The 17,869-nt window shown below is 55.6% G+C and overlaps 1 long non-coding RNA gene across 1 annotated transcript; it reads right to left on the bottom strand.

The window, feature by feature from the left end:
• Nucleotides 1-1,461: 1,461 nt before the first annotated feature.
• LOC148109009 (uncharacterized) lies at nucleotides 1,462-15,986 on the bottom strand. The gene is made up of 3 exons (XR_015726750.1): nucleotides 15,773-15,986; nucleotides 11,689-14,286; nucleotides 1,462-4,129 (listed from the first exon to the last, which is right to left on the bottom strand). It is a non-coding gene; the product is annotated as an uncharacterized LOC148109009 (long non-coding RNA).
• Nucleotides 15,987-17,869: the final 1,883 nt, after the last annotated feature.

The following is a 17,869-nucleotide window of genomic DNA, read 5'->3' as shown; positions in this document are numbered from 1 at the left end:
GTCGGAGAGCAGGACAGAGTCACAAGTGTGAGTTGTGGCCGAGGGATGGCGGAACCCCTTCCGGAAGCCCCCTGAAGGGTACCAGCTCAAAGTAAACTTGTCTCCATGCTCGTCCTATACAGCTACTTGTGAGAGGCACCCGGCGTCCGAGGGGCAGGGAGGGACCAGAGCGTGGGGTGCAGGTCACAGAGCTCGGTGGTCGTGGGGTCAGGTTTCTCCTGGAGAATCTGACTGCGCAGACCCTGGTCTGCTTTCCCTCCTGAGACCCTCCCAGGCCCGGGTTCTCGTTGGCAAGGAACAGGGTGCACGTGAGGACGGCTGCGCTCGGAGGGACAGGCAGGGCTCCCGGCATCCGCATGGCCTGCAAGCTCGCGGTGCGGAATCACGCACTTTAAACACGTCCAGAGGATTGATCTTGTGTCTTCCCCCCAAGAAACCCCACACCAAAACCAAACACACCCAAAACAGAACAAAAGCCACACAAAAGGACACAGGACATCGTCAGAGGTGATGGGTAGGTTTGGTACCTTGATCGTGGTGACGGATCATGGGTGTATTTGCAGGTCCAAGCTCATCAAAGTGGGTACTGGAACAGGTGTGCTTTCTCCTGTACCAGTTCTGTCAACAAAGCCTCAAGATTAAAAAGAAGTAGAACACGAGGGAGAAAGGACCGCAGGGCCCACACGCCCCAGCACGCCCGGGGACGGTTCCAGAGGCAGGTTCTCCCCCAGCAAACCGGAGATCCGTGGATAACTCTGAACTGTTGGGGTGTCTGCAGCCCGTCTGTTCACGCTCGGAGTTTTCGGGTGCAAGCGACGGAAAATCCAACTGGCTGAGAAAGATAGCGGCTTGGCTCGAGACAGAACGAGTCTTCAGCCGAGCCTTGGTCAAGTGGCCTCAGATGATCGGGGCTGCCCTCCCCGATCTCCTGAGATTTTCTCCTTGGGGGGCCAGGCGCCCTTCAGCACAGAGCCCCAGCAAGGCCAGCCCCGAAGCTTGCCTTGTGGGGTCAGGACTGCAGGCAGCGAGGGAAGCTGTCGGACGCATTAGCCATCGGGGAGGATGCCGACAGCAACCACAGTGAGACAGCCGCGTGCACCTGTCGGGATGGCGGTCGCCCCGGTGCTGGCGAGGATGCCGTGAAGCCGACCGTCCGCCCACGGCCGGTGGGAGTGCAGAACGGAGTGGCCTCTATGGAAAACAGTTGGTCATTTTTTTTAAGAAGCAAGGCGAGCAATGACCGTACAGCCCCGCAAACCGCACTCCCGAGCATTTCTCCCGGAGACACGAACATTTAACGTGCGCGGTTTTCGCATCTGCTCCACTTGTAATAGCCCCAAGCGGAATCAGCCCGTCCTTCCGCAGGTGGACAGGTGAGCAAATGGCTGCATCCCCACGAGGCGACGCGTCTCAGCCGTGAGAGGCGGGGACCGCCGTGTCTTAGACGCGGACGCTCACCGAAGATCCCCGGGCCCCAGAGGCTGCACCATCTCCTAACGTTTACGGAAGGACAAAACCACCGAAATGGAGGACAGAGTCACGGTGGCGGGGGGCGAGGCGTGGTGGGGGATGGACGGCGGGGAGCGAGCGTATTTCCAACAGGTGCCAAGAGGGAGGACCCAGCCCGAGGCTCGACTGTGGGCTTGCGACTGCAGACCTCGGACACCGTGTAGAGCTAACGTGCTCCCGCGGAGTGAGTACAGGTGAACCCAGAGTCCGAACGAGTCGGCCGGTTGTATTGATGTCGACATCCTGGTCGCGATGTCGTAGTGGGGAAACTGAGTCACGCACACACGGCTCCCTGCATTGTTATTACAGCTGCCTGTGAATCTATGATTATCTAAATATTTCTTTTCTTTCTTAGAGCGCTGAGGGCTTCAGAGGGTTCTTTCCACCCTTTCGTTTGCTAGGAACGTCTCCTCATCCCCCAAATCGGCTCCTGCTCGCGGGTGTCTGGTGACTTTCCCTGGGCTCTCCGCGGCCACGGCAGCCGCGGGACACCTGTTGCGATAATAAACTCATCCTGAACGGCCTCTGGGCTGTCCGGGAGCCCAAAACAAACAGCGAACATGCGTTTGAAGAAAGCAACGTGTTTCGTGGAAGAGAATTGGAGTGGAGAGTTGTTTTATTTTCCCGGAGTCCTTGGGAAAAAGACCCTGACATAATCACTCCCGGGCCCGGGATAAACGCACACAGAAAGTGCTTCGAGAATGCAGTGAGCCTGATGGATTTTATTGATCGGCCCTTCGCCGGGCTTCCCCAGGAAATGCACCAGCTCCCTCCACGCGGCCCACCAACGTGGACGCCGCGGCTTTCATTACGGGAGGGCCCTTCCCGGAGTGAAATATGGGGTGGGGTGCGTCCCCCTCTGCCCTCGGGCCGTGTGGTGCCCGGCCTCCCAGAGACATTTCATTATTTCAAACAAATATCACCTTCCATCAAATATTGGTTTTAGATGAAATAGTGATCACGAGTGCTTTCTGGCCTCGGAGTCAGAGAACAATGAACAGCCCAGGGGTCGTTAATTTCTTCCGGGGAAAGCGACCGCGAGCGCGTGCCTGTGCGCGGAATACAAACAGCAAGCTGGGACGGTCACTGGAGTGGCTGTCACCTCTGTGTCCTGACTTGATTTCTCTGTTCCTCTCCAGCCAGTCACAGCCCTCACCGGGTTTGTCCCTGTGTCTGGAGGGCACAGGAAGGCCAGGTGGTGCCGGGCCTGGACGGGGGCTGGGAGGGTAGTCTGCCACGTCTTGATTTTCTTCCTTCTCCTTTCAACCCCTTGTTGGTATCACACGACCGCAGCTCTGACTTCGGCTTGAATACCTCCAGTGACGGTGTGCTCTGTACCTGATGGGCAGTCCTGTCTCTTGCTGGGAAGTTTTACTCTTAGAGAGTCCTTTCTTAGGTGGAACAAAGAGACACTTCCCCTTCCCCCTCCATTCCGTTCTCTGCTGTCCACGGAGGGAGGCCCATTTTTCTCCCGTGAGACAGCGTTCACGGGCTGAAGGATGGTGACAGGGACTCCCTCCGCCTGCCCAGCTCTTGAATAAGTACTTCCAACTCCTGAATCATTTATGGGATGTACTTATGAGCGTCTTTATCATTCTGGCTTGGTTCTTATAAATAAGTTACGTAGCTAACACGTCTCTTCTTCCGTGTATGAAAATGCATCACAAAGGTGCTGTGATATCATCACAGAAACGGTGCGTCTCAGGGAGAAGAAAAAAGTCATCCGAGTTCTCACGTCTAACTCCGTTACAATTCGTATTTCGGTATATTCCTTTTCTGCCTTTTTCTCTGTCCAATTTCTAAATTTGAATCCTTTTTATCCCTTTCTGTTCTGCACATTGTATCAGAGCTGCTTTTCACATTCCTCTGAGTCTTTGTAACCGTTGTTTTGGAAGGATGTGCTCTCTTCCATCGACTGATGTTATTATAATCGATAGACCCATTTTTGTGCTATTAGAAGCAATGCTGGGATGGACATTTTCGGGCGCGCTGGGACATTTCTTGGACAAAAATGCCAATGAGACGCATCATGGCGTCTGAAGATTTGAATGTTGATGGTTTCCTGCAAATGGTCGCTTTCTGGGGCACTGGCGGGGTCCACGGCGGGAGAGCACAGGCCTGGTGGCCCCTTGCCAGCCACCGGCACTGGGCTGAGCCCTGGCGAGCGTGCTCGCGGAGGAGCTGGGTGTGGGAGCTCGGTCAGCAGCCTGATGCGGGCCCCTGGGCGTCCGCTGACGAGACAGCGTCAGGCAGCGGGTGAGTCTGGGCTTCAGAGCCCAGCGGCCCGGGGATGGGACAGCCCTGGCCCAGCCACTGGCCTGCTGTGTGAGCTTGGGGTGTTTACGGTGTCCTTGTCTGTAAAGTGGGAGCGACACTTACCTTAACACCTGCTCTTACCGTGACCACAATGGCCTTGCGTTGGTTTTCCAAGGTTAATGCAGAACAACAGACATTGACTCTGGAGGCCAGAGATGGGGGACCAGCTTCACAGAGTCCAAATCAAGGAGTCTGCTCGTGCTCCTGGCACCTTGGCGGCTGGTGTCTCTCTGCGCGGAGCTCCATCTGTCAGTCTCTGCCACCATAGTCACTTCTGTCCCTTGAGTCTCCCCCTGCTTGTCCCCTGTAAGGACACTTGTTGTCACATTTCAGGTCCCCTGGATGATCTAGGCTGATCTCCCCAGCTCAAGACCCTTCACTTAATCAGAGCCGTGGAGACCCTTTCCCAAGTAAAGCCCCACCTGCAGGTCGGGATTAGGGCCCCGTACGGTTGGGGCCGTTGTCAGCCTGTTGCATCCTGCACGTGGCCGAGACTCGAGCCCGTCCCTGGCGTTCTTCTTTTTCTCTAGTCGTCCCGCTGTGCGGTCCTGCTGGTGGGGGGCTTGTCTTTCTGGCTGGGGTCTCCACCCAGTCTGTGACTGAGCACAATCTGCGTGCTCCCGGCTCCAGCCCAGACTTCTCCCCTGAACACCAGGTGTCCGCTCAAAGCCTCGGGCGGAGGCTTCTAGCACCCGAGCCTGAGCCCCTGATGCCCCCGACCCTGCTCCTCCTGCTCCCTCCCTGCCCCGGAGAACCCTCGTTCTGCACCCCAAGCTGCCAGCAAGTCCCCTGGGCCGTTTCTCCTGAGTAGACGCAGATACCAACCCCTTGCCACCATCCCACTGCCACCATCCCTGGTCTGAGCACCACAGCCCTCGTCAGTTTGCACCCAACACAGCAGCAGATGGGGCTCAGGATCCAGCCCATCGCTCCTCTGCTCGGAGTAGAAACCAAGTCCTACTACAACTTGAAAGGGCCCATGGTCTGGCCCCCTTGCCTCACTGGCCCAGCTCCTACAGCCCTCTGCCCTCTGCTCCAGCCCCCTGGCCTCCTTGTGGTGGCCCCAGGGCCTTTGCACTCACTGTCCCTCTGCCTGGAACTCTGTCGCCTGCTCCCTGTTCCTGGGCTTTGCTCAGGTGTCAGCTCTGCAGCGAGAACTGTCCTTCCCCCCACGTTCAATACCGCCCGGCCACCCTGTCCCCATACACGCTTCTTGGGTTAATTTGCCCCTTCACACACTTCGGCCCCTGCACATGTTGCTTATTTATTTTGTTTTTGTATTTCTGAATATAAGCTCCTGGAGGGAAGGGCTTTGGTCTGTTTTGCTTGCTGTTTAAACTACCCTCCCCATATGTTTTTGCCTCGTTCATCTGTTTGTTTGCATATGTTCACTCCCTTTCTCCACTGGATGCCAGGCAAGGGTGGTTGTGTTCCTCGTGGGTTTTGTAACCACCATCTGCAAGGGTGCAGCTCCCATAAGTACCTGTGGAATGAGTGAATGATCGGGGATCTGGGGGGGGGGTTCTGTGAGGTGTGCACACAGAGCTCCTGGTGCAGCGTCTGGCCCTGAGCAAGCACCCGGTACACGGTGGGCACGACCGTCACCATCACCTCCCCACAGCCCTGTCATGTGACATCTGCAGCAGGAGCCGGAGGTGGGAGCTGATTTCTCATTCAAGCCCTCGCTGGGCCTCGTACGTGCCGGGGACACCAGAACCAGTGTCCAGCAGCGTCAGCAGGCCCTCGGGGGGGGGGGGGTTCTCCAGGCAGGGGTCCCACTCCGTGAGGGTGGCCTGCCCCCCAGGGAGGCCTGATGCCGCTTTCTGGGTCACGGAGGGCTTTGGCCAAGCAGAAGACCAAAAGGAGGAAAGTGAGGCAGGAGCTTTTGAAGGGTGTGGGAGTGGGCCGAGCCCCACAGGCCCTTCTTGGCGCAGCCCCCATTCCATGCATCCGTGCAGGAATTTCACATCTTTGCATGGCTCTTCCCTTCGGCCTGGTGGCCTGTACTAATGATGTCGAGGTTGCTGCCTTGAAGATCCAGCCAAACCTGGGTGAAAACGGCTCGTGTCAGCAGCCCCAGATGAGAGCAAATGCGCCAGGACTCCACGTGGTGGCTGTGAGGCCAGGACAACAGGGGATGGGACAAGACCCCTAGAGGGCTTGGAGGGCCCGCCTGACACCATCCAGCAGGTGCAGAGACTGGGGCTCCCGTAAGTGGGACGTGAACAACCCTGCCCGGGATATGCTGCCGAATTCCGAAAAGAAGGATCTCCAGGCGTCCCGGGAGCAAAGTCACGTCCCTTACAGCAGGAGGGGGGAGCGAGCTCGGGCTCATCCTTGCCCACCACGGCCAGGGATGTCCTGCAGCCAGCTCCAAGAGGCTCGCGAGAGCCAGTTATTAAATTTTCAGAAGTTTTGCCAGCTGACTGACATCCCGTGGGTAGCTTGAAATCGGCCGCATTGGGAGTATTTATAACCACAGAAACTAGCAAACGTTATACAGAAGGTCCTCCACCGCGGGAACTGTTAAATAGTTTCGGGCGCACACCGAGGGCGCACAGCCAAGGAGCCCGTGGAGCAGTGCCTGCGAAGCGCCGAGGCAGAGGGTGGGCGCCGGGAAGTTCAGTTCCATTGTATACGTGTATTTTAAAAAGTTTTCATTTTATTTATTTTTAAAAGGCTTCATTTTGGGGGGGCACCTGGGTGGCTCCGTCGGTGATGCGTCTGCCTTCAGCTCAGGTCATGATCTCAGGGTCCTGGGATCGAGTCCTGTGGTGGGATCCCTGCTCAGTGGGGAGTCTGCTTCTCCCTCTGCCTCTGCCCCTCCCTGTGCTGTCTCTCAAATAAATAAATAAAATCTTAAAAAAAAAAAAGACTTAATTTTTTCAGGGTAGATTTAGGTCCCAGCAAAGGGAGAGGTTGGTGCAGAGCTCTCCGGAGGCCTCCTGCTCCCCCCGCACACACGGCCTCCCCGGCTACCGGTTCCCCCGAGCGGTGCACTTGACCCGCGGATGAAGCCACGCTGACAGGTCCTCGTAGCCCAGAGTCTGTGGTGTATGCGGGGCTCACGCTCGGCGGTGTGCACTCTGTGTTTGGACAAATGCGTCGTGTCACGCAGAGCCTTTTCACTGCCTTGAAACTCGTCTGCGTTCCACCTGCTCCCCCTCCCTCCCCCCAGTCCTGGCAAACACCCGTCGTTCATTGTCTCCATCGTTGTGCTCTTTCCAACACGTCATATGGTGGGAATTATGCAGCATGGAGCCTTTTCAGACTTTTTTTCACTTGGGAATCTGCATTGAAGACCCCCCCATCATGCTTTTCATGGCTGGATGGCTCATTTCTTTCTCGTGCTGAGGACTATTCCATTCTCCGGATGGTCCACGGTTTATTTACCCATGCACCTGCAGAAGGACATCGCGGGTGCGTCCGAGTCTTCGTAATTACGAAAGAAGCTGCCGTGAACATCCGTGTGCGGGGTTTTGTGTGGACATAAGCGCTCAGCTCTTTTGGGTAAATACCAAGAGCATGATCGCTGGATCCCGTGGCAAGAGAACGTTCAGTTTTGTAAGAAGCCTCACGGTCTCTTCCGGAGCGGCTGTGTTTTGTGTTCCCAGCAGCCGCGAATGGCCTGTGGCTCCACGTCCTCGCCAGGACTCGGTGCTGCGTGCGTTCTGAATTTTGGGCGTTCTCATCGGCGCGTGGTGGTTCACATGGCCGCTTTCCCGAGCGCGTCCCTGGTGACCTACGACGCGGATCATCTTTCCTTGTGCTTAGCTGCCATCCGCCATTTGTTGAGCTGTCTGTTCAGGTCTTTGGCTCACTTTCAAATCTGGTTGTTTGTTTTCTTGTTGTTGAGTCTAATTTTTTTTTAAAGATTTTATTTATTTATTTATTTGAGTGAGACCGAGAGAGAGCATGAGCGTGGAGAGAGGCAGGCAGAAGGAGAGGCAGAAGCAGACTTGCCTTGAGCAGGGAGCCTGACGCGGGACTCGATCCCAGGACCATGACCTGCTGAAGGCATACGCTTCACCGTCGGAGCTGCTGAGTCTCAAGAGGTCTCGGTATATTTGGGATAACAGTCCTTTATCAGATGGGTCTTCTCCAAGTGTTTTCTCCTGGGCTGTGGCTTGTCTTCTCGTTCTCTGGACGTTGTCTCTCGCAGTTCCTCATGTTTTTTGTTGTTATAAAGTGAACCAGCAAAATAACTAAAAATAAGGCCATTGTCACAGCCACTGGCAGACAAAGGGAAAGTGAAAGACGGGAAGGAGGGTGTGATAATTTTCTCATCTTTTGGAGTGGAAGCAGACACATAAAGACCCATGGGCCAGATACGACTCGCCACCTGTTCTCTCTCCTTTACCACCTGTGTTTGTAAATAACATCCTGCTTGCTCATCTACGAATGTCTATACCATTCTCTTGCTACCTGTGCAGAGCTGGGGCAGGGGGCACAGGTGAGGACCCCCGTGTGTCCTCTGGAACCCGGGTGGACTTGGGGTCTCGGTGAGGTGGGGGTGAGCCCACCGTCTGCCCAGTCACCCCCTACTCCTGTCCCCTCTGTATCTCACGGGCAGCAGAACCCCCTCCTCTGGGAACAAATCACTGTTCTCTTTTAAACACATTGAAAGACCCCAGAGAAGAGGCCAGCGTCCTCCCTAAGCATCCTGAAGCAACACCTGTAAGTGGGAAGCCCTGCCCAGAGTCAGAGCTTCTCACTGCTTTGAATGTCCTCATTCTGGAAAACACAGTCTGACAAATCATAACCAAACAAGTTAGGAAAGCCTCTGTATTAGCTACTGTCTGCTGAGCAATGAATTACCCCCAAAACCGAGCAGCTCAGAACAACAATTATTTATGTGCCATAGTTCTTGTGGGTCAGGTCCTCAGGAGTGTCTCCGCTGGATGATTCTGGCTCAGGGCAGGAGGACCTACTTCCAAGATGGCCCGCTCACGTGGCTCCTTTCAAGATGGCCCGCTCACGTGGTCCTTCCAAGGTGGCCCACTCACATGGCTCCTTCCAAGGTGGCCCGCCCTTGTGGTCCTTCCAACGTGGCCCGCTCGCGTGGCTCCTTCCAAGGTGGCCTGCTCACGTGGCTCTAGACAAGAGGCCTCGGCTCCTTGCTGGTTGTGGATAGCAGGACTCGGTTCCTTTCCCTGTGGATCTCTACAAGGCTGCTTGAGTGTCCTCGTGACATGGCAACTGACTTCCGCCAGACTGACTGATCCAAGAGAGAGAGCGAAGTGGTCGCCTTTTATGACTGGGTCTTGGATACCGTGACCCTTCACTTCCATTTTCTTCTCTCATTAGAAGCAGTCACTGAGTCCAGCCCACACTCACAGGTGAGGGCGTGGAGTGGGGGGCGGGGATCATACGTGTCCTGAAGGAAGGACTTTCAAAAATTGTGTGACCATCTTTAAAAACGACCACAACCTCGAACAGAAGACGGGATAAAATAAGTAAATATCTACAAGTAGTTTGAGAGAAGGCTGGGAGAGTGCAAGCAGGAGAAGGGGAAGCCGAGCACGCAGCAGGTGCCCTGGAGGCTCGGGGAGGGGTCACCGTTCAGTCAACCAACAGCCAAGGGGACACCATGGACGCCAGGACCCAGAGAACCAGACGGAGATCTTGGGAATTAAAGCACGGTGGCTGATTTCTTCACTGTTTTTTCCCTTCACTTGCTTTTTCCGAAGATTTATTTTTTTAATCGATGTGAGATTCACATCATACAAAATTCCTTATGACGCGTGGTCTTTGTGTCCAGCTGCTTTCACCGCGCATCCTGTCTTCCATCACTGGCTTCTGGGTTTCGAGTCAGTAGAAGGCTCAGCGTCGTAAGTGGAAGGGATCTGCACGACAGGAGAACATAGAGGAAACGGGAGGGGAAGGAGACAGAAGTGCAAGCTGGCCATCCCGTGTCTAGCATGAGCTCCAGAAAATAGCCAAGAAAGTCGAGGGGAGAAGCTTACGAACCATCTCCAGAAAGGAGGGACACGAGCATCTCCAGGACCCGCGTAGCAAGTGTCAGAAGACCCACAGGAACACAAGCTACGACGACGTTTCCGAGGTTTCCGGCGGCTGGGGGGAGACAAGGGCAGCCCAGATGTGGGAAGACGCTCCTTAGGAGCCCGGCCCTCTGTAAACGACGTCTGCATCTTCACCCGTGTGGTCTGACGTCCACACGATGAAACTCGAGAGGAAGATCAAGACGAAAGTGCCTTTCGCAAATCAACCACCCGGGGATTGAAGGAAACTTCTCTCGCAAATAACTCTTGGCTCAAAGAATCCCTTAGGTCTGAAATGGAAGACTACCGGGAACATAAGAATAGACAAGAACGAAAATGCTGGAGGAGCAGGGCTCGCTTCGTAGAGAGCGTGGGGATTTTTGACAGTTCCTCCCGACACCCACTGAAGAAGCATCACGTCTCTGATGATTCTCAGGGAGTTAAAACCGTATGCAGTGACTTCAGGGCACAGCACTGCCTGGAGTAACTAAAAATTGTCCCGATGTCTCCCCTTCTGCCCACCAGCCCGTCTTGGTTTGAGGTTGAAGGGCAGGTGGAGGATGGGGACATGGAAACCTCTCGACTGGTCCCATCCGCGATGGGCTCACACGCTTGGTTCGTGGCGTATGGTTGAGTGAACTCTGCCCGAGAGCATTTCTTGAGCTACCACTTGGTCCTTGGGGAGGGTCTCCTTTTCCAACCTGCCTCCCTGCCTCCGGGGGCTCACCTGACAGGTGCAGATGTCTGCGCTCAGGAAGGGTCAGGCACCAGGTCTCCGAGCTGCAGGGACCCTCAGACTCCCCTCTGCTTGTTTACCAGCGTGGCCTGGAAATTGCACGGTCCACGTGGTCCCCTTGGAGTCAGGTCTGCCTCAGGCACAGCTCTGCCCCAGGAAATGCTCTTCTCGTGTGCGTTTTGCCCCCTGTCTGCCCACTAACTGCAGCCCGACGGGGACCGTCCACCCAGCCAGCTCCTGGCCGCCTTCTTTGAGTGGTAAAATACCTTGTCTCCTCCGTGTTACATAAGTAAGGATGAACACAAACGAATTAAACGCCCAATTCGACAAGCTCAGAAAGACGCACAAAGTTGGTGGCATTCTAAATAGTCAAGGCGCAGTGGGCGTGGGGGGGACGCACGGTGAAATTGGTAAATCATCGGAGAAAGATCAAATGCGCTGCTTTAGAAACGAACGAGAGAAAATAACACAGACCCAAAGCAAATAATAATAAAAGAAGATTGTGCACAAAATTCAGTGCACCTACATTGGAAAAGATCCATGAAATAAGACATATTCCAGGAACGACACGTGATCAAAACTGACTCCGAAAGAGACGGGAAATCTCAACAGACTCAAAACAATGGAAGATATGGAGAAAAGTTATAAAAAAAGCAACCTCTCCACGAAAGCGCCAAATCCAGATGGTCTCAAAGGTAAATTCCTTCAAGTGTTCAAGTAACAGATGAACCCGATACTATTTAAACCCTTCCAGATCCTGGGGAAAGAAGGATGGCTTCCAAATTCCTTTTATAAAACTTGCGTAACATGGATACCAACATTTGACAAAATTAGCACAAAAATAGAAAAACTTTAAACCAATCTCCACTCAGGACAACCATGAAAAAAAAAATCTTACGTAAAATAATGGCAGAAACTTTACAGCCTATGAAAAGAACAAAATAAAATATCGCCTTCAAATGGGAGTCTCCCTCCAATTCAAAGGCTTTCAAAATGATGAAATCTATTAACGTGATATATTAACGTATCCAAGGAAAACACATCTCAGGACCGGTGCAGTATCTACCAAGAAGGAATTTTAACCGAATTCAACATGCAGTCCTCACTCAAAGCTGACGGACTAACCTTACGCAGGAGGATGGACAGTGTCCCCCGCCAACATGGGCAGCCCAGGGCCAGAGTGGCATGGACCCCCACCTGTTCCGAGGGGGCCCCTCGCTCCATGTCTGTCGCTGGAACGGTTACGGAGGGGCGATAACTCAGCAAGTGATGTTCTCGGCCATTACAATTGCTTCGACTATGAGGAGAGTCCTAGGACTTGCTGATCAGAGTAAACTCCCCAAAAGTAGGCTTTTTACCCCCTCAAAGTTTGAAGAAAGAAAAGTTTCCTCTTCTGGGCTACATGGTGTGCAAATGTCAGGTGTACAAGTGGGGAGATGTTGACTTCTCTAAGAGGAAGACCGGTCAGACCACATGCCGGGGTGCAAGACTTGGTGTCATTGCAGGGAAACGAAATTGGAGCCCTGATCGAACTGTACCTGAAGCTCGTACTCTCACTGGGGTATTTTCATGCAAGCTGATACATTCTCTTTATGGTTTAAGGCCGTTCGAGTGGGTGTTCCATGACTTGTGACTGAAAACACTCTGATCCAGCCCAAAATTTTCTTAAGCATAATTTAAAAGGTTGAGCTCACGTCAAACTAATGAAGACAAGCTGGAGGCATTGTCATTAAGCCCAGGTTGCAGACAACTTCCCCTGTACCGGATGGTCTGGGCAGATCCCAGGTTTCCAGGAGCGCAGGGTCATGAGGCCTAAAGAGAGGCGATCCAGGAAGTAAAGCAGCTCTGGGGTCCGGTGGTCTGGCAGCCTTCCCTTAGACAGGTGGTTCTCAACTTGGGGTGTATGTCCCCGCGAGGAGACGTTTGGCAGTGTTTGGAGACATCCATGGTTGGTGCAGTTGGGAGGAGTGATCGGCGGCATCTCATGGGGGGTCAGGAATGTTCCTAACACCTCACAACGTATGTCCCCTCCCCCCCACAAAAGGCCCACGCCCCCACCACCAACCACACCGGCTTGGGGAGCCTTGCCCTCACCCTCCCAGTCTCGCTGGCAGACGTCCACTGCCCCTGTGGCCTCACGGGTGACCTCGGGCATGGGGAGCAACGTTCTCACCGTGCATGTCAACGAGACGGGTTGAGAGCCAAGAACACTGAAGAGGGGAGGCCGCGTGTCCTTATGCACATGCTTCGGGACTGGTTCTGACTGCGCCGGTTGGAACGCGGTAACCTCCATAAGAGTCAGCCAAGTGGCGGATTCCAACAGGAATAGTCCAGATCCATGGTTTTGCTTGAGGGTAAATGTAGCCCGTCAGAAAATACTGCGGAAAATAGAGAAAAGCTCCAAACAGTTGAGTGTGAATTTACTCTGGACCCGTGAAGACCATCGGGCGGTGGTGGTCCACACGGCAGAGAGGGCATGACCTCAAAGGGGATCCGTAAACGAACAGCATCGAGCGGCCTGCAGGGTCCTCCGTGGCCAGGGAGGCTCTGGCCACACCAGGAGGTCCACAGCAAAGCTGTGCACTCAGATTTTAGGGACGCAGGCGAGGGTCCTCTCTCAGAAGGGCCGATGTGTCCCCACTTTAATTAGGAACTTAAATAAGCAGTTATGAAATTTGTGTTTCTGGGAAAGGGGATAGAAGGGAAGAGGGAGAGAGAGGGGTTTGCTGCGGGCGCTACGGACTTCTGGCACGTGGGAGGTGGGATAAGGACTTCCCAGTTTTTGAAAGTGTCTGTGTCTGTCCCCACCACCCCCGCCCAGAGAAATGGGCTTCACGGAATTGTCCGCACGCGCTTCCAGGCCCCTTGGGGCCTGAGCAGGTTTGGGGATCGGTTTTGATAGGAAGACACAGAATTCTGTCCACAGCCAGGATCCGGGCTCCTGTGTCCAAGGTCAGGACTAGGAACAGGGTCCAAGCTCAGTCTACGAGGGGCCAAGGTCGGGGCTCCCTCAGGGTCAGGCTGTGACTCGTCTCCCTCCAGGGGACGCTGTGTCCTGTGTGCGGCTCGGAGGTTTAACCGGGCTCCTGGCTCCGCGTCTCCTGCTGGGTCTCTGAGCGAACCAAACGCACGGCCATGTGACAGCACGTGGCCCCAGCCTCCAGACCCCAGGACAGCAGGAAAGCCTCCAGCCGGAAACAAATGCACTTCTTGGTCTTTCTGGGCCTGCGAGACCCTGCTCGTCCCATAAGGCCAGCGCCGTGTCCACCGATCAGAGCAGGTGCACGGGGCAAGTATCTTCATCCCCATTTTACAGGCAAGGAAAACGGAGATGCTTCTTTTCTGCGTCCCGATCTGTGTATCCCTCACGGGCTTTTTACCTTTCATTCTTCACCGAAGGATGGTTGACGCGCAATATCGTGCTGGTCTCGGGGGCACAACATGGGGACTCCGCGGTTGTGCACAGCACATTAGGACGCGCTCGCCGCGGTAATGCTGTGTGTTCCGGACGGTCTGAAGTTGCTTCCACGCCTTCGGCTTCCGGATCACGCCAGTCCCACCGCGACTCCCCAGACAGAGCTGCACACGCGGCATGCAGGAGATGCGTCTCCTCCCGCTCGAACGCGCCAAGGCGGGACGCCGGGTGCAGGGGCGGGTGACCTCCTTGCTCTCGTCTCCGCTCAGCCTGGGCCGGCCTAAGAGCCCCTTCCTCGAGGGGCGTCCCTGTGAGAGAAACAGCGGCTGAGTGGGGTCCCGCAGGCCAGGAGGGTGGGCAGGGAGGGGGCAACCCTTCGTCAAAGTGGCAGAGGGCCCCACCAAGGGGCAGTGGTGTCCAGCGTCCTCCCGTGGCTGGCTGCCGCCCTGCGCTCTTGGGTGTTAGCGGGGTGGGGGACGGGTAGGGCGCAAGCCCCGGGGTCTGCTGTCCCCATCTCTGCTGGATGGACAAGGGCCATCTGCCTGGTCTTCCCTCCTCCTTGCTTCTTTGCCCCCCATCGTGCTCCAGTGGCTGGGACGTGGGCTGCTGGCCCGTGGCCGGGAAGATGCGATGGGACCCTTTTGCAGCGTGGATCCCCCCATGTGCGGGGGTCTTGGGACTTCTCACTTTGGGCTCCTCCCTCAGCACGACCTCCTCTGCCTCCTGGGTCTCGGGCCCCTTCCTTTGGCTAACGCCCTGGCCAGCGTTGCTGGATCCACCTCCTCGCTGTGGGGAGGAAGGAGGGCGGAGGGCTTCTGCACGTGTGCGGAGCAAAGAGGTCCACTGTTAGTGCCTGTCTGACGACTAGCGGCTCCTGTCAGGGCTGACAGATGAGTGTGGGCTCCTCGGAGGACAGAGACGGATGGGGCTCGCCGCGCCTGCGCCCCGCTCGCACTGCCCGGCCGGGTACCCCTCCCCCAGGGATCGGGCTAATCAGATGGCCGTTTATGGGGCCATTACTCAGTCATTTAGTTGTGCTGGGAGGGGGAGTGCGGGGCTTCGGCAAGGAGACAATGAGGACCCCTTCGCGGTGCCTGCCCAAGGGGCCCCGGGAGCTGCAGTAGGAGGTGGTGGGAGAGACTGGCAGCGTGCAGCCAGACTAGAGGCCCAGCTGCCCCTCCCCAGGGCACGGCCAGCCCCACCTGCTCCACGGGACCGCAGAGCCCACGTGAGGTCCGTCGGGGCTTTCTGAGCTCCTGGGCACCTGCTACGGAGAGAGAGGACCAGGGTGCTTTCTGGTCAACTGCTGCCTTTGTTGGAGACGCGGGATCCGAGTGCCGCCCTACTCTTGGTGCATAAGCAATTCCCCGGGAAGAGATTTTGAGAGGTTTGTGCGGTAATCCATTCCCCGTCCCGGGGCCTGTTATTGCACAATAAAACAGGAGGGCTGGGAATCAACACGGAAATGTAAAAAAAAAATGCTCTGAATCATTTTCATAACCAGCAAATGTGGTTTTCCATGGAGAAACATTTTCTCTTCTATTCTGAAATGGTGGGAGCAATTTTCGGGCCCGGGCGCTGGGACGGAAGCTCTCTGCCGCATGTAGGTAAACACCACCCAGAGGAAAGCCCGCGGCAGACGGCTGTAGTAACAATCGTGTCTGTTATTACCCACGTTGCAAGCATCTACCAAGGGCCAGCCCTGCGCTGGGCACTTGCACGTTTTAACAATTCCGTAGGGTCCCTCTGCTCCCGCCCCCCAACGCGTAGGAATTCCCTCTGCCCCAGTCTCACCAGACCCGCCAGGACTCTCCCCTTGAACACCTCCAGGAGGGCAACTCGCGAACCGCCAGAGCCTGGCTGCCTCGGTCAGCCCCGCACGTATCGGAAGGTGCTTCTGCCTGCTGGGCGCAGCTCTGCTGGGACACACGGGTGCGCGCGCACGCACGTGAAAGCCATACCGCGGCAGAATTCTGTCTTGCTTTTCACGGGACCGATTATACTAAAAATAAATAAAATCATTTCTGTAGGCTGGACATGAGATGGAGACTGTCGGGCAGGGGTGGGAGCTGGGAGCTAGGAGTCCGGAAACGCCCCTGGGGCCGGAATTCCCTCGTGAAGGAACAGGAAGGTGTGACGTGCAATTGAGGACAACATGCAATTAGCAGAAACTTCCCCAAGATGGCCCAGCTATGAGATCTTAAGCAGGGTGAGAAGCAGACTCCCCGCAGAGCAGGGAGCCCCATGCGGGACTGATCCCAGGACCCGGGGATCACGACCTGAGCCAAAGGCAGACGCTTCGCCAACTGAGCCCCCCAGGTGCCCCTAGAAGAAAAGTCTTTAAAGCAGTTATATAAATATGCTCGAAAGACCAAAGTCATGGTGGGTCATCAGACGGAGAACGTCTGCAGAGGGACAGGAGCGAAAAACAACCAAATGCAAATTCTAGAGCCGAAAAGTATCGTAGTTGAATTAAAGTATTCACAGGATGGGCTTCGTAGCAGATCAGAGGTGTCGGAAGGACAAATAAGTGAATTTGAACATAAATCACAAGCAATGACCCCATTTGGGGACGGCAGGTCGGGAAAGGATTGAGGAGAAGGGCGCAGAGGCTCCGAGGCTCATGGGACGACGTCAAACAGTCCAACACGACGGCAGTTCCCGTGGGAGGCTCTCCGGGTGGTAAGTCAGAAGTCCTACTTGCAGAAGCAAATAGCTAACAATTTCCCCCAAAACAGATGGTTGAAAGGGGAAAAACATAAACTTACAGTTCCAAGAAGGTGAGAAAATCCCAAGAAGGAGAAATTCACACGTCCCCACATCATGGTCAAGCTGCTTCAAACTGAAGACAAAGGGAATCCTGAAAAGCAGCTGGAGGGGGAGGGAACCCCACACGGTCCGCACACGGGGTAACAGGGATGAGACCGGCCATCGACTTCTCAGAAGCAACGGGGGCCACAAGGCACAGGAATGATATATTTGAACCGATCGTTTAAAACACAATGACGGGATGAGCTGTGGTTGAAAACATAAAAAGCAAAAGATCTGGCGACGAGAGCAGAAAGAACGGAGGGGCGCGTCTAATCACGTGATCACCGCACCGCGGGGTCATGACTTTCATGAAGGGGGACTGGCGGGGGCGCAGACGGGGGGGACCATGAACGGGTGCAGAGCCGTCCAGGATGGACGGAGGGGGCCTCATGTCGGCCCTCGCGTGCTACTGAAAAACACAATAAAAAGAGGTATCGCTAAAAATCCGATAGGGAATATAAAACTGAACGTTAAGAAATATTGGATCAGCTTCAAAAAAGGCGGTGAAGTTGCAACCAAGGGGCAAAGAACAGCGGGGCTCGGGGTGGGGGATGGGATGAAGAAGAGGGGGCAGGGGCTGAACCAGGTAAGGCAGAGGCTCCTGGGGCGGCCGTGGCATCTGTGAGCTCGCTCGCCCCTCAGAACATCCAGCCCTCCTAGTTGCATCTCCTGCTTCATAGACCAGCGCCCCGGGGGCTCAGAGACGTTAAACAGCTTGCTCAAGCTCACCCAGGGAGTACGAGGCTTGCAAGAGCAAGGTGCACGAACCGGGGATCTCCACTCACGGGACGCACCCCAGGCCCGGGAGGGGCGGGGGAGCCTCAGATCCAGGAAGGGTGCTGGCGCTGAGCCACGGACACACCTGCTGGGGACCGGCTCGTCCCGTGGAGGGCGGGTCCCAGTGCCCAGGGTGCGTGGCCCGGCCAGCTGACCTGAGCCCTCCCTTCCGTTCGGCGTCACGAGGAGCCTCCCCCGAGAACCCACTTTGCACCGGCTCCTTCGCGAGCCTCCTCAGCCCTGTCCCCAGCACCGTGCAAGTCATTTTGTAAGGTGACCGCTTTGCTCCTCGTCGCACAGATG

The sequence above is a fragment of the Ursus americanus genome, chromosome 14, assembly GCF_024610735.1.
Source record: "Ursus americanus isolate L20-20 chromosome 14, mUrsAme1.1.p, whole genome shotgun sequence".
In the NCBI taxonomy this organism is placed as follows: domain Eukaryota; kingdom Metazoa; phylum Chordata; class Mammalia; order Carnivora; family Ursidae; genus Ursus; species Ursus americanus.
The sequence above is the reverse complement of the archived record's forward strand: the minus strand, read 5'-3'. Positions and strand labels throughout refer to the sequence as shown.